The 23,636-nt window shown below is 35.9% G+C and overlaps 1 non-coding gene across 1 annotated transcript; it reads right to left on the bottom strand.

The window, feature by feature from the left end:
- Nucleotides 1-23,513: 23,513 nt before the first annotated feature.
- TRNAL-UAA (transfer RNA leucine (anticodon UAA)) lies at nucleotides 23,514-23,596 on the bottom strand. The gene has a single exon. It is a non-coding gene; the product is annotated as a tRNA-Leu (tRNA).
- Between the last annotated feature and the right edge of the window lie 40 nt (nucleotides 23,597-23,636).

Genomic DNA, 23,636 nt, shown 5'->3' with positions numbered 1-23,636 from the left:
GATGTGAATATAGGTAAATAATGGTATTTTTGTATAATTATTCCGTAAACTTTGGTAACATCTTATAACCCTGTTCCGACGACAGATATGGGTTAAGGGTGTTACAGAAAGCCTTCTTGTCTTTTCGTGAGTGACCAGTTTTGCCTTATTTTTGGGAGTAGGAGGGGTTGCAATATGTCCACTCGCTTTCTTGCCATCTGCACCAGAATGAATTAGATCGAAGAAATTGGAAGTAAGGAACACATTTTACAATAAATAAAATGGGCATTATGATATCTCATTAGTAAAATAGAAATCAATTCTCTAGAAGGGCAAAAATGGGAGCGAAAATCTGCCTATCTTTTGGGGAGTAACCAGCGTTGCCTTCTTTTTGGGAGCAGGAGGGGTTGCAGTATGTCCACCCGCTTTCTTGCCATCTGCATCAGAATGAACTAGAACGGATAAATTGGAAGTAAGGAACAAATTTTACAATTGACGAAATGGGCATTATGATCCCTTATTAGTAAAATAACAATTAAAATCTCTAAAATGGCAAAGATTGGAGGGAAAATCTTCCTATCTTTTGGGGAGTGACTAGCTTTGCCTTCTTTTTGGGAGCAGGAGGGGTTGCAGTATGTCTACCCGCTTTATTGCCATCTACATCAGAATGAACTAGAACGGATAAATTGGAAGTAAGGAACACATTTTACAATTGAAGAAATGGGCATTATAATCCCTTATTAGTAAAATAGCAATCAAAATCTCTAAAAGGGCAAAGATGGGAGGGAAAATCTGCCTATCTTTTGGGGAGTGACAAGCTTTGCCTTCTTTTTAGGAGCAGGAGGGGTTGCAGTATGTCCACTTGCTTTCTTGTTATCTGCACCAGAATGAACTAGAATGGAGAAATTGAAAGTAAGGAACACATTTTACAATTAACGAAATGGAAATTATGATCTCTCATTAGTAAGATAGCAATCAAAATCATTAGAAGGGCAAAGATGACAGAGAAAACCTGCTTGTCTTTTGGGGAGTGACTAGCTTTGCCTTCTTTTTGGGAGTAGGAGGGGTTGTAGTATGTCCACTCGCTTTTTTGCCATCTGCACCAGAATGAACTAGACTTAAGAAATTGAAAGTACAGAACATATTTTACAATTAACGAAACAGGCATTATGATCCCTCATTAGTAAAATAACAATCAAAATCCCTAGAAGGAAAAGATGGGAAGGAAAGGATGCCTGTCTTTTCAAGAGTGACCAACTTTGCGTTATTTTTGGGAGCAGGAGGGGTTGCAGTATGTCCACTCGCTTTCTTGCCATCTGTACCAGAATGAACTAAAATGGAGAAATTGGAAATAAGGAACACATTTTACAATTGACGAAATTGGTATTATGATCCCTTATTAGTAAAATAGCAATCAAAATCTCTAGAAGGACAAAGATGAGATGGAAAATCTGCCTGTCTTTTGGGGAGTGACCAACTTTGTTTTTCTTTATGGGAGCAGGAGGGGTTGCAATACGTCCACCTGCTTTCTTGCCATCTGCACTAGAATGAATTAGAACGGAGAAATTGGAAGTAAGGAACACATTTTACAATTGAAGAAATGGGCATTATGATCCCTCATTAGTAAAATAACAATCAAAATCTCTAGAAGGGCAAAGATAGGAGGGGAAACCTGCCTGTTTTTTGGGGAGTAAACAACTTTGCCTTCTTTTTGGGAGCAGGAAGGGTTGCAATATTTCCACCCGATTTCTTGCTATCTGTACCAGAATAAACTAGAACGGAGAAATTGGAAGTAAAGAACAAATTTTACAATTGAAGAAATCGGTAATATGATCCCTCATTAGTAAAATAACAATCAAAAGCTCTAAAAGGGCAAAGATGGGAGGAAAAATCTGCCGTCTTTTGGGGAGTGACCAGCTTTGCCTTCTTTTTAGAAGTAGGAGGAGTTGCAGTATGTCCACTCGCTTTCTTGCTATCTGCACCAAAATGAACTAAAAAGGGAGAAATTGGATGTAAAAAACACATTTTACAATTAACGAAATGGGTATTATGATCTCTCATTAGTAAAATAGCAATCAAAATCTCTAGAATGACAAAGATGGTAGAGAAAACTTACTTGTCTTTTGGGGAGTGACCAGCTTTGCCTTCTTTTTGGGAGTAGGAGGGGTTGTAGTATGTCTTCCAGCTTTCTTGCCATATGCACCAGAATGAACTAGAACGGAGAAATTAGAAGTAAGGAACACATTTTACAATTGACGAAATGGGCATTATGATCCCTAATTAGTAAAAATAGCAATCAAAATCTCTAGAATGGCAAAGATAGGAGGGAAAATCTGCTTGATTTTGGGGAGTGACCAGATTTGCCTTCTTTTTGGGAGCAGGAGAGGTTGTAGTATGTCCACTCACTTTTTTGCCATCTGTACCAGAATGAACTAGAATAGAGAAATTAAAAGTGCAGAACATGTTTTACAATTAGCGAAATAGATATTATGATCCCTCATTAGTAAAATAGCAATCAAAATCTATAAAGGGAAAGATGGGAATGAAAGGCTGCCTGTCTTTTCGGGAGTGACCAGCTTTGCCTTCTTTTTGGGAGCAGGAGGGGTTGCAGTATGTCCACTCGCTTTCTTACCATCTGCACCAGAGTGAACTAAAACGGAGAAATTGGAAATAAGAAACACATTTTACAATTGACGAAATGGGCATTATGATCCCTTATTAGTAAAATAGCAATCAAAATCTCTAGAAGGACAAAGATGGGATGAAAAATCTGTCTATCTTTTGGGGAGTGACCAGCTTTGCCTTCTTTTTGGGAGCAGGAGGGGCTGCAATATTTCTACCTGATTTCTTGCTATCTATTCCAGAATGAACTAGAATGGAGAAATTGGAAGTAAGGAACACATTTTACAATTGACGAAATAGGTATTATGATCCCACATTAGTAAAATAGCAATTAAAAGCTCTAAAAGGGTTAAAGATGGGAGGGAAAATCTTCCTGTCTTTTGGGGAGTGACCAGCTTTGCCTTCTTTTTGGGAGTAGGAGGGGTTGCAGTATTTCCACTCGGTTTCTTGCTATCTGCATCAGAATAAACTAGAATGGAGAAATTGGATGTAAGGAACACATTTTACAATTAACGAAATAGGCAATATGATATCTTATTAGTAAAATTGTAATCAAAATCTCTAGAAGGGCAAAGATGGTAGAGAAAACCTGCATGTCTTTTGGGGAGTGACCAGCTTTGCCTTCTTTTTGGGAGCAAAGGGGTTGTAGTATGTCCACCCGCTTTCTTACCATATACACCAGAATGAACTAGAACGGAGAAATTGGAAATAAGAAACACATTTTACAATTGACGAAATGGGCGTTATGATCCATCATTAGTAAAAATGGCAATCAAAATCTCTAGAATGGAAAAGATGGGAGGGAAAATTTGCTTGATTTTTGGGGAGTGACCAACTTTTCCTTCTTTTTGGGAGCAATAGGGGTTGCAATATTTCCACTCACTTGCTTGCCATCTGGAGCAAAATGGATTAGAACAGAGAAATTGGAAGTAATGAACACATTTTACAATTAACGAAATGGGCATTAAGATCACTCATTAGTAAAATAGTAAACAAAATCTTTAGAAGGGCAAAGATGGAAGGGAAAACCTGCCTGTCTTTTGGAGAGTGAACAGCTTTGCTTTCTTTTTGGGAGCAGGAGGGGTTGCAGTATATCCACCCACTTTCTTGCCATCTGCACCAAAATAAACTAGAACGGAGAAAATGGAAGTAAGAAACACATTTTACAATTAACGAAATGGGCATTATGATCCCTTATTAGTAAAATAGCAATCAAAGTCTCTAGAAGGGCAAAGATGGGAGGGAAAATCTGCTTGTCTTTTGGAGAGTAACTAGCTTTGCCTTCTTTTTGGGAGTAGGAGGGGTTGCAGTATGTCCACCCTCTTTCTTGCCATATGCACCAGAATAAACTAGAACGGAGAAATTGGAATTAAGGAACACATTTTACAATTGACGAAATGGGCATTATGATCTCTCATTAGTAAAAATAGCAATCAAAATCTCTAGAATGGCAAAGATGGGAGGGAAAATCTGCTTGATTTTTGGGGAGTAACTAACTTTGCCTTCTTTTTTGGAGCAGGAGGGATTGCAGTATGTCCACTTGCTTTTTTAATCATCTGCACCAGAATGAACTAGAATACAGAAATTAAAAGTACAGAACATATTTTATAATTAACAAAACAGGCATTATGATCCCTTATTAGTAAAATAGCAATTAAAATCTCTAGAAGGGAAAGATGGGAAGGAAAGGCTGCCTGTCTTTTCGGGAGTGACCAGCTTTGCCTTCTTTTTGGGAGCAGGAGGGGTTGAAGTATGTCCACTCGCTTTCTTACCATCTGCACCAGAATGAACTAAAACGGAGAAATTGGAAATAAGGAACATATTTTACAATTACTGAAATGGGCATTATGATCCCTCATTAGTAAAATAGCAATCAAAATCTCTAGAAGGACAAAGATGGGATGGAAAATCTGTCTGTTTTTTGGGGAGTGACCAGCTTTGCCTTCTTTTTTAGAGTAGGAGGGGTTGCAATATGTCTACCTGATTTCTTGCTATCTATTCCAGAATAAATTAGAACGGAGAAATTGGAAGTAAGGAACGCATTTTACAATTGACGAAATGGGAATTATTATCCCACATTAGTAAAATAGCAATCAAAAACTCTAAAAGGGTTAAAGATGAGAGGGAAAATTTACTTGTCTTTTGGGAAGTGACTAGCTTTGCCTTCTTTTTGGGAGTAGGATGGGTTGCAGTATGTCCACTCGCTTTCTTGTTATCTGCATCAGAATAAACTAGAATGGAGAAATTGGATGTAAGGAACACATTTTACAATTAACGAAATGGGCATTATGATCTCTCATTAGTAAAATAGCAATCAAAATCTATAGAAGGGTAAAAATGGTAGAGAAAACCTGCATGTCTTTTGGGGAGTGACCAGCTTTGCCTTCTTTTTGGGTGCAGGAAGGGTTGTAGTATGTCCAACCGCTTTCTTGCCATATGCACCAGAATAAACTAGAACGGAGAAATTGGAAATAAAGAACATATTTTACAATTGACGAAATAGGCATTATAATTCATCATTAGTAAAAATAGCAATCAAAATCTCTAGAATGGCAAAGATGGGAGGGAAAAACTGCTTGATTTTCGGGGAATGAGCAACTTTGCCTTCTTTTTGGGAGCAAGAGGGGTTACAGTATGTCCACTCGTTTTCTTGCCATCTGCACCAGAATGAATTAGAACAGAGAAATTGGAAGTAAGGAACACATTTTATAATTAACGAAATGGGCATTATGATCACCCATTAGTAAAATAGTAATCAAAATCTCTAGAAGGGCAAAGATGGGAGGGAAAACCTGCCTATCTTTTGGGGAGTGAACAGCTTTGCCTTCTTTTTCGGAGCAGGAGGGGTTGTATTATGTCCACCACTTTCTTGCCATCTGCATTAAAATAAACTAGAACGGAGAAAATAGAAGTAAGAAACACATTTTACAATTAACGAAATGGGCCTTATGATCCCTTATTAGTAAAATAGCAATCAAAATCTCTAGAAGGGCAAAGATGGGAGAAAAAATTTGCTTATCTTTTGAAAAGTGACTAGCTTTGCCTTCTTTTTGAGAGTAGGAGGGGTTAAAGTATGTCCAACCACTTTCTTGCTACATGCACCAGAATAAACTAGAACGGAGAAATTGGAAGTAAGGAACACATTTTAAAATTGACGAAATTGGCATTATGATATCTCATTAGTAAAAATAGCAATCAAAATCTCTAGAATGGCAAAGATGGAAGGGAAAATCTGCTTGATTTTTGGGGAGTGACCAGCTTTGCCTTCTTTTTGGGGGTAGGAGGGGTTTTAGTATGTTCACTCGCTTTTTTGCCATCTGCACCAGAATGAACTAAAATAGAGAAATTAAAAGTATAGAACATATTTTACAATTAACGAAATAGGCATTATGATCTCTCATTAGTAAACTAGCAATCAATATCTCTAGAAGGGAAAGATGGAAAGGAAAGGCTGCCTGTCTTTTTGGGAGTAACCAGCTTTGCCTTCTTTTTGGAAGCAGGAGGGGTTGCAGTACGTCCACTTGCTTTCTTGCCATCTGCAACAGAATGAACTAACACGGAGAAATTGGAAATAAGGAACACATTTTACAATTGACGAAATGGGCATTATGATCTCTTATTAGTAAAATAGCAATCAAAATCTCTAGAAGGATAATGATGGGATGGAAAATCTGTCTGTCTTTTGGGGGTGACCAGCTTTGCCTTCTTTTTGGGAGCAGAAGGGGTTACAATATATCCACTCGATTTCTTGCTATCTGTTCCAAAATGAACTAGAACGGAGAAATTGGAAGTAAGGAACACATTTTACAATTGACGAAATGGGACTTATGATCCCACATTAGTAAAATAGCAATCAAAAGGTCTAAAAGGGTTAAAGATAGGAGAGAAAATCTGCCTATTTTTTTAGGGAGTAACCAGCTTTGCATTCTTTTTGGGAACAGGATGGGTTACAGTATATCCACTCACTTTCGTGCTATCTGTCGCAGAATAAACTAGAATGGAGAAATTGGATGTAAGGAACACATTTTACAATTATCGAAATGGGCATTATGATATCTCATTAGTAAAATAGCAATCAAAATCTTTAGAAGGGTAAAGATGGTAGAGAAAACCTGCCTGTCTTTTGGGGAGTGACCAGCTTTGCCTTCTTTTTGGGTGAAAGAGGGATTGTAGTATGTCCACCCACTTTTTTACCATATGCACCAGAATAAACTAGAACGGAGAAATTGGAAATAAGAAACATATTTTACAATTGACGAAATGGGCATTATGATTCATCATTAGTAAAAATAGCAATAAAAATCTCTAGAATGTCAAAGAAGGGAGGGAAAATCTGTTTGATTTTTGAGGAGTGACCAGCTTTGCCTTCTTTTTGGGAGCAGGAGGGGTTATAGTATGTCCACTCGCTTTTTTGCCATCTGCACCAGAATGAACTACAATAGAGAAATTAAAAGTACAGAACGTATTTTAAAATTAACGAAACATGCATTATGATCCTTCATTAGTAAAATAGCAATTAACATCTCTGGAAGGGAAAGATGGAAAGGAAAGGCTACCTTTCTTTTCGGGAGTGACTAGCTTTGCATTCTTTTTGGGAGCAGGAGGGGTTGCAGTATGTCCACTCGCTTTCTTGTCATCTACATCAGAATGGACTAGAACAGAGAAATTGGAAGTCAGGAACATATTTTACAATTAATGAAATGGGCATTATGATCACTAATTAGTAAAATAGTAATTAAAATCTCTAGAAGGGCAAAGATGGGAGGGAAAACCTGTCTAGCTTTTGGGGAGTGAACAGCTTTGCCTTCTTTTTTGGAGCAAGAGCGGTTGCAGTATGTCCGCTCACTTTCTTGCCATCTGTACCAAAATGAACTAGAAAGGAGAAAATAGAAGTAAGAAACACATTTTACAATTAACGAAATGGGCACTATGATCCCTTATTAGTAAAATAGCAATCAAAATCTCTAAAAGGGCAAAGATAGGAGGGAAAATCTGCTTGTCTTTTAGAGTGTGACTAGCTTTGCCTTCTTTTTGGGAGCAAGAGGGGTTGTAGTAGGTCTACCCGCTTTTTTGTTATAACACCAGAATGAACTAGAACGGAGAAATTGGAAGTAAGGAACATATTTTACAATTGACGAAATGGGCATTATGATTCCTTATTAGTAAAATAGTAATCAAAATCTTTAGAAAGGTAAAGATAGGAGGGAAAATCTTTCTATCTTTTAGGGAGTGACTAGCTTTTCCTTCTTTTTGGGAGCAAAAGGGGTTGCAGTTGTCCACCCCCTTTCTTGCCATCTGCACCAGAATGAACAAGAATGGAGAAATTAGAAGTAAGGAACACATTTTACAATTGATGAAATGGGCATTATGATCCTTTATTAGTAAAATGGCAATCAAAATCTCTAAAAAGGCAAAGATGGGTGGGAAAATCTGCCTTTCTTTTGGGGAGTGGCCAGCTTTACCTTCTTTTTGGGAGTAGAAGGGGTTGCAGTACGTTTATACGCTTTCTTGCCATCTGCACCAGAATAAACTAGAACAGTGAAATTTGAAGTAAGAAATACATTTTACAATTGACGAAATAGGCATTATGATCCCTTATTAGTAAAATAGCAATCAAATTCTCTAGAGGGGCAAAGATGAGAGGGAAAATCTTCCTGTCTTTTGGGAAGTGACCAGCTTTGTCTTCTTTTTGAGAGCAGGAGGGGTTACAGTATGTCTACTGATTTTTTTCTATCTGCACTAGATGGGAAGGAAAGGCTGCCTATCTTTTCGAGAGTGACCAGCTTTGCCTTCTTTTTGGGAGCAGGAGGGGTCGCAGTATGTCCACTCACTTTCTTGCCATCTGCACGAGAATGAACTAAAACGGAGAAATTGGAAATAATGAACACATTTTACAATTGACGAAATGGGCATTATGATCCCTTATTAGTAAAATAGCAATCAAAATCTCTAGAAGGACAAAGATGGGATGGAAAATCTGCTTGTCTTTTAGGGAGTGACCAACTTTACCTTCTTTTTGGGAGCAGGAGGGGTTGCAATATGTCCACCTGATTTCTTGCTATCTTTCTAGAATAAACTAGAATGGAGAAATTGGAAGTAAAGAACACATTTTACAATTGACGAAATGGGCATTATGATCCCACATTAGTAAAATAGCAATCAAACACTCTAAAAGGGTTAAAAATGGGAGGGAAAATCTGCCTTGCTTTTGGAGAGTAACTAGCTTTGCCTTCTTTTTGGGAGTATGAGGTGTTGTAGTATGTCCACTCACTTTCTTGTTATCTGCACCAGAATAAATTAGAATGGAGAATTTGGATGTAAAGAACATATTTTACAATTAACGAAATAGGCATTATGATCTCTTATTAGTAAAATAGTAATCAAAATCTCTAGAAGGGCAAAGATGGTAGATAAAACTTGCCTGTCTTTTGGGGAGTGACTAGTTTTGCCTTCTTTTTGGGTGCAGGAGGGGTTGTAGAATGTCCACCCGCTTTCTTGCCATATGCACCAGAATGAACTAAAACGAAGAAATTGGAAATAAGGAACATATTTTACAATAGACGAAATGGGCATTATGATCCATTTTTAGTAAAAATAGCAATCAAAATCTCTAGAATGGTAAAGATGGGAGGGAAAATCTGCTTAATTTTTAGGGATTGACGAGCTTTGCCTTCTTTTTGGGAGCATGAGAGGTTGTAGTATATCTACTCATTTTTTTTCCATCTGCACCAGAATGAACTAGAATAGAGAAATTAAAAGTACAGAACATATTTTACAATTAACAAAACAGGCATTATGATCCCTCATTAGTAAAATAGCAATCAAAATCTCTAGAAGGGAAGGATGGGAATGAAAGGCTGCCTGTCTTTTTGGGAGTGACCAGCTTTGCTTTTTTTTTGGGAGCAGGAGAGGTTGCAGTATGTCCACTCGCTTTCTTACCATCTGCATCAGAATGAACTAAAAAGGAGAAATTGAAAATAAGGAACAAATTTTACAATTGACGAAATGGGCATTATGATCCCTTATTAGTAAAATAACAATCAAAATCTCTAGAAGGACAAAGATTGATGGAAAATCTGCTTGTCTTTTGAGGAGTGACCAAATTTGCCTTCTTTTTGAGAGTATGAGGGATTGTAGTATGTCCACTTGCTTTTTTGTCATCTGCACCAGAATAAACTAGAATATAGAAATTAAAAGTACAGAACATATTTTACAATTAACGAAACAAGCATTATGATTCCTCATTAGTAAAATAGCAATAAAAATCTCTAGAAGGAAAATATGGGAAGGAAATGCTGCTTGTCTTTTCGGGAATGACCAGCTTTGCCTTCTTTTTGGGAGCAGAAGGGGTTGTAGTATGTCCACTCACTTTCTTGCCATCTGCACCAGAATGAACTAAAACGGAGAAATTGAAAATAAGGAACACATTTTACAATTGACAAAATCGGCATTATGATCCCTTATTAGTAAAATAGCAATCAAAATCTCTAGAAGGACAAAGATGGAATGGAAAATCTACTTGTCTTTTGAGGAGTGACCAACTTTGCCTTCTTTTTGGGAGCAGGAGGGGTTGCAATATGTCCACCTAATTTCTTGCTATCTGTTCCTAAATAAACTAGAACGGAGAAATTGGAAGTAAGGAACACATTTTACAATTGACGAAATGGGCATTATGATCCGACATTAGTAAAATAGCAATAAAAAACTTTAAAAGGGTTAAAGATGGGAGGGAAAATCTGCTTGTCTTTTGGGGATTGACCAGCTTTGCCTTCTTTTTAGGAGTAGGAAGGGTTGCAGTATGTCCACTCGCTTTCTTGTTATCTGCATCAGAATAAACTAGAATGGAGAAATTGGATATAAAGAACACATTTTACAATTAACGAAATAGGCATTATGATATCTTATTAGTAAAATAGTAATCAAAATCTCTAGAAGGGCAAATATGGTAGATAAAGTTTGCTTGTCTTTTGGGGACTGACCAGTTTTGCCTTCTTTATGGGTGCAGGAGGGGTTGTAGTATGTCCACCCGCTTTCTTGCCATATGCACCAGAATAAACTAGAACGGAGAAACTAGAAATAAGGAACATATTTTACAATAGATGAAATGGGCATTATGATCCATTTTTAGTAAAAATAGTAATCAAAATCTCTAGAATAGCAAAGATGGGAGGGAAAATCTGCTTGATTTTTTAGGAGTGACCAACTTTGCCTTCTTTTTGGGAGCAAGAGGGGTTACAGTATGTCCACTCGCTTTCTTGCCATCTGCACCAAAATGGATTAGAACAGTGAAATTGGAAGTAAGGAACACATTTTACAATTAACGAAATGGGCATTATGATCACTCATTAGTAAAATAGTAATCAAAATCTCTAGAAGGGCAAAGATGGAAGGGAAAACCTGTCTATCTTTTGGGGAGTGAACAACTTTGCCTTTTTTTTTGGAGCAGGAGGGGTTGCAGTATGTCCACCCACTTTCTTGCCATCTGCACCAAAATGAACTAGAACGGAGAAAATGGAAGTAAGAAACACATTTTACAATTAACGAAATGGGCATTATGATCCCTTATTAGTAAAATAGCAATCAAAATCTCTAAAAGGGCAAAGATGGGAGGGAAAATCTGCTTGACTTTTGGAGAGTAACTAGCTTTCCCTTCTTTTTGGGAGCAAGAGGGGTTGTAGTAAGTCTACCCGCTTTTTTGTCATTTATAGAAGAATAAACTAGAATGGAGAAATTGGAAGTAAGAAACATATTTTACAATTGACGAAATGGGCATTATGATCCTTTATTAGTAAAATAGTAATCAAAATCTTTAGAAGGGCAAAGATGGGACGGAAAATCTTTCTGTCTTTTAGGGAGTGACTAGCTTTGCTTTCTTTTTTAGAGCAAGAGAGGTTACAGTATGTTCACCCGCTTTCTTGCCATCTGCACCAGAATGAACTAGAACAGAGAAATTAGAAGTAAGGAACACATTTTACAATTGATGAAATGGGCATTATGATCTTTTATTAGTAAAATAACAATCAAAATCTCTAAAAGGGCAAAGATGGGAGGGAAAATCTGCCTATCTTTTGGGAAGTGACTAGCTTTTCCTTCTTTTTAGGAGTAGGAGAGGTTGCAGTATGTCTATACGCTTTCTTACCATCTGCACTAGAATGAACTAGAACGGTGATATTTGAAGTAAGGAATACATTTTACAATTGACGAAATAAGTATTATGATCCCTCATTAGTAAAATAATAATCAAAATCTCTAGAGGGGCAAAGATGAGAGGGAAAATCTACTTGTCTTTTGGGGAGTGACCAGCTTTGTCTTCTTTTTGGGAGCAGGAGGGGTTACAGTATGTCCACTCGCTTTTTTCCATCTGCACTAGAATGAACTAGAACAGAGAAATTGAAAGTAAAGAACATATTTTACAATTAACGAAACGGGATTATTATTCCTCATTTGTAAAATAGCAATCAAAATCTCTAGAAGGGAAAGATGGGACGGAAAGTCTACCTATTTTTTGTAGAGTGAACAGCTTTGCCTTCTTTTTGGGAGCAGGAGGGGTTGCAATATGTCCACCCTATTTCTTGCTATTTGCACCAAAATGAACTAGATCGAAGAAATTGGAAGTAAGGAACACATTTTACAATTGATGAAATGGGTATTATGATCTCTCATTAGTAAAATAGCAATCAAATCTCTAGTAGGGCAAAGATGGGAGGGAAAATCTGCCTGTCTTTTGGGAAGTGACCAGCTTTGCCTTCTTTTGGGGAGTAGGAGGGGTTGCAGTTTGTCCACCCTCTTACTTGCCATCTGTACCAGAATGAGCTAGAACGGAGAAATTGGAAATAAGGAACACATTTTACAATTGACGAAATGGGCATTATGATCTCTTATTATTAAAATAGCAATTAAAATCTCTAGAAGGGCAAAGATGGAAGGGAAAATCTACCTATCTTTTGGGGAGTGACCAGTTTTGCCTTCTTTTTTAGAGCAAGAGGGGTTGTTGTATATCCATACGCTTTCTTGCTTTCTGCACCAGAATAAACTAGAACAGAGAAATTGGAAGTAAGAAACAAATTTTACAATTGACGAAATGGGCATTATGATCCATCATTAGTAAAATAGCAATCAAAATCTCTAGAAGGGCAATGATGGGAGAGAAAATCTGTCTGTCTTTTGGGGAGTGAGCAACTTTGCCTTCTTTTTGGGAGTAGGAGGGGTTGCAGTATGTCAACCCGCTTTCTTGCCATTTGCACCAGAATGAACTAGAACAGAGAAATTTGAAGTAATGAACACATTTTACAATTGATAAAATTTACATTATAATAATTTATTAGTAAAATAGCAATCAAAATCTCTAAAAGAGTAAAGATGAGAGGGAAAATCTGCCTATCTTTTGGGGAGTGACCAGCTTTGCCTTCTTTTTGGGAGTAGGAGGGGTTGCAGTTTGTCCATACGCTTTCTTACCATCTGCACCAGAATGAATTAGAACGGTGAAATTTGAAGTAAAGAATACATTTTACAATTGACGAAATGGGCATTATGATCCCTCATTAGTAAAATAGCAATCAAAATCTCTAAAAAGGAAAAGATGAGAGGGAAATTCTGCCTGCCTTTTGGGGAGTAACTAGGTTTTCCTTCTTTTTGGGAGCAGAAAGGGTTGCAGTATGTCCACCTGTTTTCTTGCCATCTGCACAAGAATGAACTAGAATGGAGAAATTAGAAGTAAGGAACACATTTTACAATTGACAAAATGGGCATTATGATCTGTCAAGATCACACTAAAATATGGGTGAAAACCATATTTCTTACCTACTTCATTAATGCAAGCAAACGTGTATTTAATACATGAAGGAGAAGTTAACACTAACTGACTAACAGCAGTTAACTACCTCAGCTTAACAACAAACTAACTGTCTAACTAACTAACTGCTAATTCCTTAATCCTAACATCCCTTGAGCTTGTTGTCTTCCTCTCTAAAACTGCAGCTCCACTGATTGAAACTCAAAGTTGACTTCTAAATCTGTTGAACGGACCTGCTGCTAATGGTTTAGTCAATATATTTGTAACCTACTATTGGCTCGTTACATGTTCTACATGAAATAGGCCTCGTGCAACTTTCTCCCTCACAAAGAACAGATCCAACTCAACATGTTTAAACTTCGAATGCATGACCCGGTTTCCTGCTACTGCCATAGCAGCTGAGCTGTCACACTACACAAATGCTTTGCCTCGAAGAGGAATACATAGTTCAGTTAACAAAGACTGGATCTCTATCATTTTAGTAGTAACATGGGCGAGACTTTTGTATTTAGCCTCGGCAGTCGACCGAGAGAATACCTACTATTTTCTGGAGTTCTAAAAGATCAAATTTCCTCTAAGAAATACACAATAGCCGGATGTGGATCTACGATCATTAGTGTCGGACTCCCAACTGGTGTCTGAAAATCCCTCGAGTAAGAACTTTGAACTTTTTGTAACACTCAGCCCATGATCCAAGGTCCCATGCAAATAGTATAGTATTCTCTTGACAAGTTTAAAATGCATGTCCAATAGTTGGTGGATGTATTGGCAAACTTTGTTGACCGTAAAGGCTATGTCTAGTCTGGTAATCACCATATACTGCAGCACCCTAACTATGCTCCTATATAGGTGTGCATTTTCAATAATATTTCTTTCATGAGCTGACAATTAACATGTTGTTATCATAGGCGTGGGTGAGTCATTGGACCTGTCCATAGATGCCCTTCGCAGGAGATCAATGATGTATTTCCTTTGGCTAAGAAAGATTCCAGTGGATATGTACTGAACTTCAATACCTAGAAAATAGCTTACTCTGCCTAGGTCTTTCAATGAAAATTGATCATCAAGCTTCTATACAAACCGATCTATGGCTTGAGAGTTGTTCTCAGTAACTAAAATGTCATTAACATATATTAGAACATATATTAACTGAGAGCTCGATCGATGAACAAAGAGAGAGTTGTCAGCTTTGGAACCAACAAAGTCAGTAGCTAACAGAAACTCTTTTAGCTTGTGGAACCAAGCCCGAAGTGCTTACTTAAGGCCATATAGAGCTTTCCTCAATTTACACACCAACTGCTGACCCTTGTCTCATTGCTGCTCAAAACCTAGTGGTTGTACCATGTAGATTTCCTCCTGTAAGTCACCATTCAGGAAGGCATTGTTAATGTCTACCTGCCTAAGAGACCATCCCAATGAGACAGCAAGAGCCAGCACCACTCGAATAGTCGTTAGTTTAACAACAGGGCTAAAGGTTTCCTGAAAGTCAACATCTGTCTCTTGGATATAGCCTTTGACCACAGTCTACCTTTTTACCGAGCCACCGAGCTATCAATATTTCGCTTGACCTTAAAAATCCATTTACAATCCACTGCCCATCGCCCTGCAGGTAAAGGCACAAGGTCTCAAGTGTAATTGGCAAGCAAGGCATTATATTAAGCATGGGCAACTGCTATTCAATCAGGGCTTTGAAGTGCTTCAGTAATGGAAGTAGGCACTTGTTCAACCAAGACAGATGTGAACATTTTGGGCTTGAAGATCCCACTTTTAGACCTAGTCTGCATCAGATAAATATTTATAAGAGGCATAGTCTATCCAGAAGAAGTAGACGAATTGACTGCAGATGAGGGAATAGGTGAGTTTCTAGAATCAGGCTGTTCAACAATAAGCTCCATGCCTGACAGTGACTGATTAGATCCTTCCTCAAGAGCAGATATACCTTGGTCTACAGGAGGAGGGGCAGTTAGGGCTAGAGAGGTACCTATTATCACCATGGAAAGATGGGATTGATAATGGATTGTCTGGACTGACTTCAATGAGGAGAAAGAAGTGAACCCATTTTGGAAAGAAAAATGTGTCTCATCAAAGGTGACATGCCTAGAGACAAACATTCGACCACTTCTATCAAGGCATTTATATCCTTTTTTATTGGATCCAACTCCAAGAAATACACACAGATTGACCGAAATTTCAGCTTGTGTTGATGATATGGCCTCAAACATGGGTAACCTGCATAGCCAAAAACCTTTAGGTAGGAGTTGGAAGGTCAGACTTTATAAAGTACCTCATAAGGACTTTGCTTCTACAGAATAGTTGTTGGTAGCCTATTAATCAAGTGAACACCATGAGCAAATGGATAGGACCAGAATTCCAAGGATGAAGTTGCTTGAGCTAGAACTGTTAATTCCATGTCAATAATCTGCCTATGCTTCCTTTCAGTAACCCCATTTTATTCTGAGGTGCGAGGACAAGTGACCCTATGTTGGATGCCAAGATGAGCAAGCTCCTTAGAAACTGAACGATGTTCTCCTCCTCAGTCAGATTAAAGTATCTTGATAGAGCAACCAAACTGAACATGAACCATTTGATTAAATAAGAGAAAACATTGAAACACTTTTGACTTGGACTTTAGGAAGTAGACCCAGGTGTATCTACTGTACATATCTGCAAATGAGAAATAGTAGAGAAAACCATTTGATTTGACATGATAAGGGCCCCAAACATCGGATTCCACTAATTCAAAATGTGATGAATACAATGTTTTGGGAGAGCTGAAAGGCAGCTTATGTGCTTTACTTAACTGACAAGCTGAATAAATAGATGATACATTAATGCGATTGAAAGGAATGTTACAATTACGCAAAACAACACCAAGAGCATTTGAACAGGGCTATCCAAGTCTTTTGTGCCACAACTCAGAAGGAGGAGAAAGTTGAGCTGTACACAAAAATGTCGAGGTGGACTGTGAGGATGCAATAGGTGGGCGGAGAAGTGAGCTAGAAACGTTGAATCTGTAAAGACCATTATGCATGTGGCCCACTAAGAGGGTTTTCCTTGTCTGTATATCCTTTACAAAACGAAGGAATGAGTGAAATTCAAAGTAAACTTCATTATCTCTGGCAAACTGACTAACAGACATCAAATTTTTGCATACAGTAGGGACATGGAGAACATTTTGAAGGCACAAAAGCCTAGAACCAGCCAGCACACTGGTGGAACCTACATTAGCAATAGGGACAGAACCACCATTCTCTATTGACACATGCCTCATACCTGTATAGAGAGCAACATTTGTAAAAGGTGTCATATTTGGAGTGATATGATTTGTCGCGCTAGAGTCCGGATACTAGGCTTGGTCAGAACCTGCAATGAAGGAAGGTCGAGATGATTGATGGGAGTATGATGCATGAGGTTGATAACATGGACTGCATCTGTGAGAGCAAGTGGGCCCAGAAGAATTTCTCTGATCTTGGAACTGATGATTGTTAATTGATACTAACTGGTTGGGACTGACCCCCGAGAATGTTTCTTAAAATTTGTGGTAGCAGGTCTAAACCAAGTGGCCAAATTTGCCACATAGCTGGCATTGTGGCCTAGAACGAGACCAGTCTCGACCATTTGTACAGCCCTTGCCACAAGACCAACCACGACTATGTCCTCGATGACCATGTTTGTACTCTTGTTGATAGTTATTTGAAGTCCCAGTGTGCTTTGAAGTTTCAACAGTATCCTATTTTTTATGAGAAACCATGGTTGCTTACAATGGCACTTCTGTTAGAAGAGCTATTTGCCTTGTTTCACAATCAAGTAACATCTCAGTTAGTAGGTTAAGAGACGTTGGAGTAGCCGATGCAAGCACGCGAATGGATTCGTATTCCATCGAAAGCCCTACTAAAATGATACTGACCAATTCTTGCTTAGTAATTGGACTGCCAGCAGCGATGAGACTATCACTCAAGCTCTTCACTTTGGCCAAATATTCTTTGACTGTAAGATTTGCTTTCTTGAGAGAGTATAAAGCATGACACATGTTGGATATTTTGATGTCAGACTTGGTGCCAAATCTTTGTTCAATGACTGTTCAGACATCAAAGCTGGTCTTGGCCATCGTGAGATGCACCAAGATCTCATCGTGACTGTAAAAAGCAACCAAGAAGCTAGGAACTTGTCCTGCTTCTTATGAAGAAGAAACGATGGATTATCAACGAGCTGGCCATCAGGTCCAGGTGTGAGAGGAGATGGAATAAAGACTGTGCCAAGTACAAACCCTTCAAGCTCATATCCTTCAAGGATTAGTAAGATTTGATGTTTCCATAATAAGAAGTTATGTTCACTAAGCTTGACTGTATCATGTTTGGAGAATTACTAGATGTTCGACAAAGGAGTAGTGATCTGACATTGTGAAAGGAGCGCTCCCTCGGTGTTGGTCGAGTGTCGTGGTGTATCACTCGCAGGTAAGGTTTCAGTAGCCATGAACGAAGCAAAAAGGAGAATAAAGAGAAAAAAAAAACTCAACTATGCTGAGAACCCTATGGCTCTTGATACCATGTCAAGATCACACTAACGTATGGGTGAAAACCATATTTCTTACTTACTTTATTAATGCAAGCAAACGTGTATTTAATACATGAAGGAGAAGTTAACACTAACTGACTAACAGCTGTTAACTACCTCAGCTTAACAACTAACTAACTGTCTAACTAACTAACTGCTAATTTTTTAATCCTAACTGTCGAAACCATTTTTGAGTTTTGAAAAACGGGGATTGACTTTAAAATATGTTATAGAGTCGCCACCAATCCTTTTTGTTTAGGTGTGATCGGATCACTTAATAAAACATTTTATTTTATTAAAATATTAATTTTGGCCTACGAAAGTTAAGAAAATAGGTTTGGGAGTTGGTTACGTATGAGGAAGGATTAGTACCCTCGCAACGCCAAAAATTGGTACTTAATTGATTGATTAATGTCCTAGCGTCGAAAATCTGAAAAGACTTTAAAATACAATCCCATTTAAAAATGTTTGAATATACTTGAATTGGATGCTAAGACTTTCTTGTCCCGAAGGAATAAAATATCATATCCAACACGTTAGAGTACAATATTTCAAACCCTCGATACGAAGATCATCTTATGATTTCCAAAATTCATGCATTGAAGTTTTAAAAAGATATTTGGTTATTTGGTCAACAAAAAATCGAAACCCAGCACGTTAAGGTACGATTTCTCGACTTTCCAAACACGAAATATTGCCTTGTTTTTTTAAGTTAAGAAAACATGGACGAAATTTTGAAAGGATATTTAGTTATTCGGTCAAATGGAAAATTGAAACCCAGCACGTTAGAACACGATTTCTCGAATTACCAAACATGAAATATTATCTTGTTTTGAGAAGTTTTTAAATAGGAGCAATTATAAAAACGAATTTGAAATACATTTATTCGGCTTGTTTGAAGTAAACAAATAATATAAAGGAAGATAAATTTGAAATCGACAATGTAAAAAAAAAACAATTTAAAAGTAAATTATGTGTATATAAACAAATAATACATGCAAAAATTTGAAATAAATCATAAAATAAATAAAATAAAAATAATTAATACATAAAATATAAAGTTTAACATATAAATGAATTTCAAAATAAGTATTATAAGAAGAAATTTAAAATTAGTACCATACAAAACAATTTAAAACTAAAATTGATAAATAAAAATATAATATAAATTATGTACATAAAAATAATAATGTATACCCATATAAAATTTTAAAACGAATAATGTACATATTAGAAAGTTTTAACATAAATGAATTATATAAATACAACCATATTAAAATATACAAAACAATATATATGAATAACAATATATATAATATGAAATCAATAATCATACAAAATAATTTGAAACAAGATTTATTCATCAACAATTAATAATATACATAAAATGAAGAACTTAGTATAAATAATGTATATATAAAAAATAATAAGAAAGTGCTTGAAATAAACAAAATATATAATTTAAAATTGGGTCCTTAAAAGAAAAAATGATATACATAAATAGATTTAAAAGAAAAATATATAAACAAGTTTGAAAGGAATTTAAATAAATAATTTAATATAAAAGAGAATTATATAAATCTTTAAAACATAGAATTATATAAAAGAGAATTTTAAAATGTACAAATTATAAAATAAAACAAATTTTAAAAATATATATACACATGAAAGTATAAAATAATGAACTAAGCTAATGTAAAAATCAATGAAATAGCTCAAAATAATATATTAAAATAATCTTTTAAAAAATGAGTAATAAATAAATTAAAAAGAGTAAAATAATTACATAAACTAAAAAAATTAAATTGAAGCAAAAACAAAATCAAGAGGATAATTTATAAACAAATCAAATTATTAAGAGAGTCAAGGACTAAAATAAAATGTGCACAAACAAACGAGGACTAAAAATGAAAATTTCCCAAGTCCCAAAACACGGCGCTTAGGCGCGGACTAAGTTGAAATGGCGCACAAATTCCAGGGAAAATTTTAAAAAAATATATATAATAGGGCCTAATTAAATATCAGCGCGAAAGGGAAAGACTAATCGCGCAAATATCCCTTCACCGCAGAAACACGCGGATCCTGAGGGCAATCGGGTCAGGCCACAGGTCAGAGGCTCAAAACAGTGTCGTTTTGGCCTCTGAGAATGCCCTTCGAAACGGCGTCGTTTTCCCTTTGCTATTTAAATTAAAATTTTATTTTAAAATCATTTTAACCATTGTTTTTTTTAAAAAAAAAACCTAAAACTTTAGAACACTCTCCCATTTCCTCCCATTCTCTTCCGGCTTGCGGCTTCATCGATGCCTAATGCGTCTCCATCTCCGATGGGGCTTTAACTGAATCCCCAAGGATCCGTCTGCCCTTGGACCGAAGGAGCAGTCGTCGACTGGGTCGACACCGAACCACAAGTAAGAAAACCTTCCCCCCCTTTTTGCATGATAGATTCAAAATAAAGTAAGAAATAAAAGCGAAAAAATAAGGGTAAAAATTGATGAATGAACCACCTTGGAGTATATTTGCTTTCTGTATTCAATTGCTATGTATGCCTTCTTTTTATAGTACAATCGGCCTTTTTTTATAGCTGAATAATGAATAAAATAAAATAAAATCCAAAAGCCTTTTTTTTATTACATTTTCCAGCTATTTTGTTGTTAATTGGTGCTGTTATTTTGTTGTTTTTCGCAAGTAAGGAGGCCGTACGGAAGCATGGGGCTGCGGACATGGCACTGTGTACGGCGATGGAGAAGCTGTTCGTGGGCAGCTACGCAAGGTCTTTGCTAGAGTTTCCAGCAGCTGAAATTGTTTGGGTTGTCTGGGCTTGTTTGGGCCATTGGGCCAATTTTGGGATTAGGCCACTGGATCCGTGCTAAGATTGGACTACTGAGTCCAAGTATTTGGGTTAAGGTTATTAAGCCGGTAGGTTTTGGGTTTCTATTCGGGTTTCGTGTTAGGTTTATTTAATTTAATTTGGGCCAAAGTTTTATTTGTGAAGTGGGTTTTAGAATTTGTCCTCAACTTATATTTGGGTTTGTACTTATGGACTGTAAACTTTAATTTTTATTTCTAGTTTATAATCTATATTTTGGGCTTTTTATTTGGTTTATTTATTTGTTATAAACAGTTCTAAGGGCTCAGGCGAAATGGGCCTTCTACTTGTCTTTTGGGGAGTGACCAGCTTTGGCTTCTTTTCGAGAGAAGGGGTCTTTTTAGATGACTCAGCATGTCTCTTCTTACTTGGTCTAACCTAAGGAAAATCAGTCACCCGTGATTATAAAAACTAAGTTAAAACTTAGGCTGAAGCCCCTCAAAGTCCTTAATGACAAACCTAGAGTGTATATATCCTTACCTAGAGCCTATTAGCTGCATATGATACTAAATTACTAATAGCTAGACATCAAACCTGCTCCTCACTGGACTTTTCATCCTTAGTAGAACTATCCTATTCATCCTCATCACTACTATGATTGTCTTTTTTAAGTTCAACAATCTTAACCTGCTTTGTCATAGTAGGATAAGATGCTGCAGGCTTTGACTTTACAAGATTCATTGTAGGTTCAGGGAGCTCCTCTTCAAACTCGGTATCTGTGAATAAAAAATGAACCATAATTTACAAATTTATACTATATTAACAAACATCAACAAATAGAAAATACTAGTGTAATAACTTACCACTACCTTGAGATGTATCAACATAATAGCCAGTAACATATACACTGCTATTCTTCCATGTATGGAACAGCTCAAATTTGTCATGCAATGCCAAATCTAATGCTATCTGGGGGCATTTCTCTTGGGAAAGTGTTCCAACCACAAACTTTATTCAATATTACCGCTGCAATTGTCTCTTTCTATATTGATAATCTTTGTAGCAGCTAATTCTTTATGCAATATGATTTGTTTAACTGATTTTTTTCCCCAAAATTTTGAACAGGATTGCGAGCACTCCTTTTGTTAGTTGGGCTCCTTGGGATTGGGTCTAAGATGAATTTTGTATCATCAACGGTATGTATTTATCACCTTCATTTTGGTACTTGATAGGATAATTGACATTTATCACCTTCATTTTCTACTTAGTTACCATAATTAAATTACTATGGCTACAATTGATACCTTATCAATTCTCATCAGTTATCTTTATCTCCCTTTATTTAGTAATTAATGATTGTGGGATTGTGTGACATTTATCTTTATCTCATTAGTTATCTTGATCACCCTTTATTTAGTAATTAATGATTGTGGGATTGTGTGACATTTATCTTTATCTCATAAGTTATCTTTATCTCTCTTTATAGGATAATTGACATTTATCACTCTTGAAAGTTTAAGCAAAAATTCTAAAATATCTTGAAGCTTTTTATATTATTAATAATTATAAAAATATAAAATTACAAAAATGTATGTTGAAAATGAACTTAGACAATTGTCTAATTGTCTATGTTCATTATGCTTGTGAAAAAAACGAAGTCTTTTTATATTATTATTTTGAAATTATAATAAAATATAAAATTATTCAAAAATAAACACCTAGATTGAATTTAGACAAATAAACATCCGACTTCATCTACATCTGGACATTGCTTGTCCAAATTCATCATGCACATGAAATAAATAAATAAAAAACATATTTTTATATTGTTATTTTTAAAATTCTACAAATTATATCAAAAATATTATTTTTATAAATTTTTTAAGACATGTGTTGATAGTTTATTGGCTCTCAGTACAAAAGTTAACAGCATCAACCAAATACCTACAAAAATTACCCATTTCGCTCAAGTTTAGGTACCAATTATATTTACAAAAGTTTAAATACCAACTAAGTACAAGATGTCAAATGCAAGGACTAAAATGTTCATTAACCCTATAATAAAGAGTCGTTATGTTGTCATGTATATGAGAAAAAAAATTAAAAACAATAATAAAAATAATTCTTCTCTTTAGAATTTTATGATTTTTCTTGAACTTTTATTTAGCTATAATATCAAAAAATATTTTTCTATAATTTTGGATAAAATATTATGAATTTTAAGTTTTTTTTAAATTTAAGATATTTTAGACTTTTAAATTCTTTAATTTATTATTAAGAAACATTGTTAAAATATCACAATGATATCTTAAACCATTTGAGTTAACATGCCACATTATCATAAAATATAATAACTCAATAATATTAATAACTATTACATAATTTTCGTAAATTGAGTAGCTAAAATAAAATTTTAATTGAAGTTTAATAACGATTGATGGAATTTACCCAAACAGAATACATTAATTACATCAGTATCACATGCAAGCAAAACAATACTAAAACTTCATCCAACATCAACATATATGTCAAAATCTATATAAATACATTAAACACGTTATTAAAAAAAAATTAAGGTTAAATTCTATTATTAGTCCTCGTACTTTGTAAAAACTATGGAATTAGTCTATGTACTCTAATTTAATCAAATTTTATCATGTACTTTTCAAATTAGCCACATTTAGTATATGGATTAAATCCACAACTTTCACAAAATAAAGTATTAATAACAAATTTTATTCAAAAGTTAAAATAAAAAATTGCAGGCTGTGGGGTTTGAACCCACGCGCACTTGAGTGCAGAAGATCTTAAGTCTTCCCCCTTAACCACTCGGGCAAACCTGCTGCTGCTTGATCCTTGCTAAAATTTAATTTATATACTTAA

Source organism: Gossypium arboreum, chromosome 2 (assembly GCF_025698485.1).
Source record: "Gossypium arboreum isolate Shixiya-1 chromosome 2, ASM2569848v2, whole genome shotgun sequence".
Classification (NCBI taxonomy): Eukaryota; Viridiplantae; Streptophyta; class Magnoliopsida; order Malvales; family Malvaceae; genus Gossypium; species Gossypium arboreum.
This window is presented reverse-complemented; position numbering and strand designations above follow the sequence as displayed.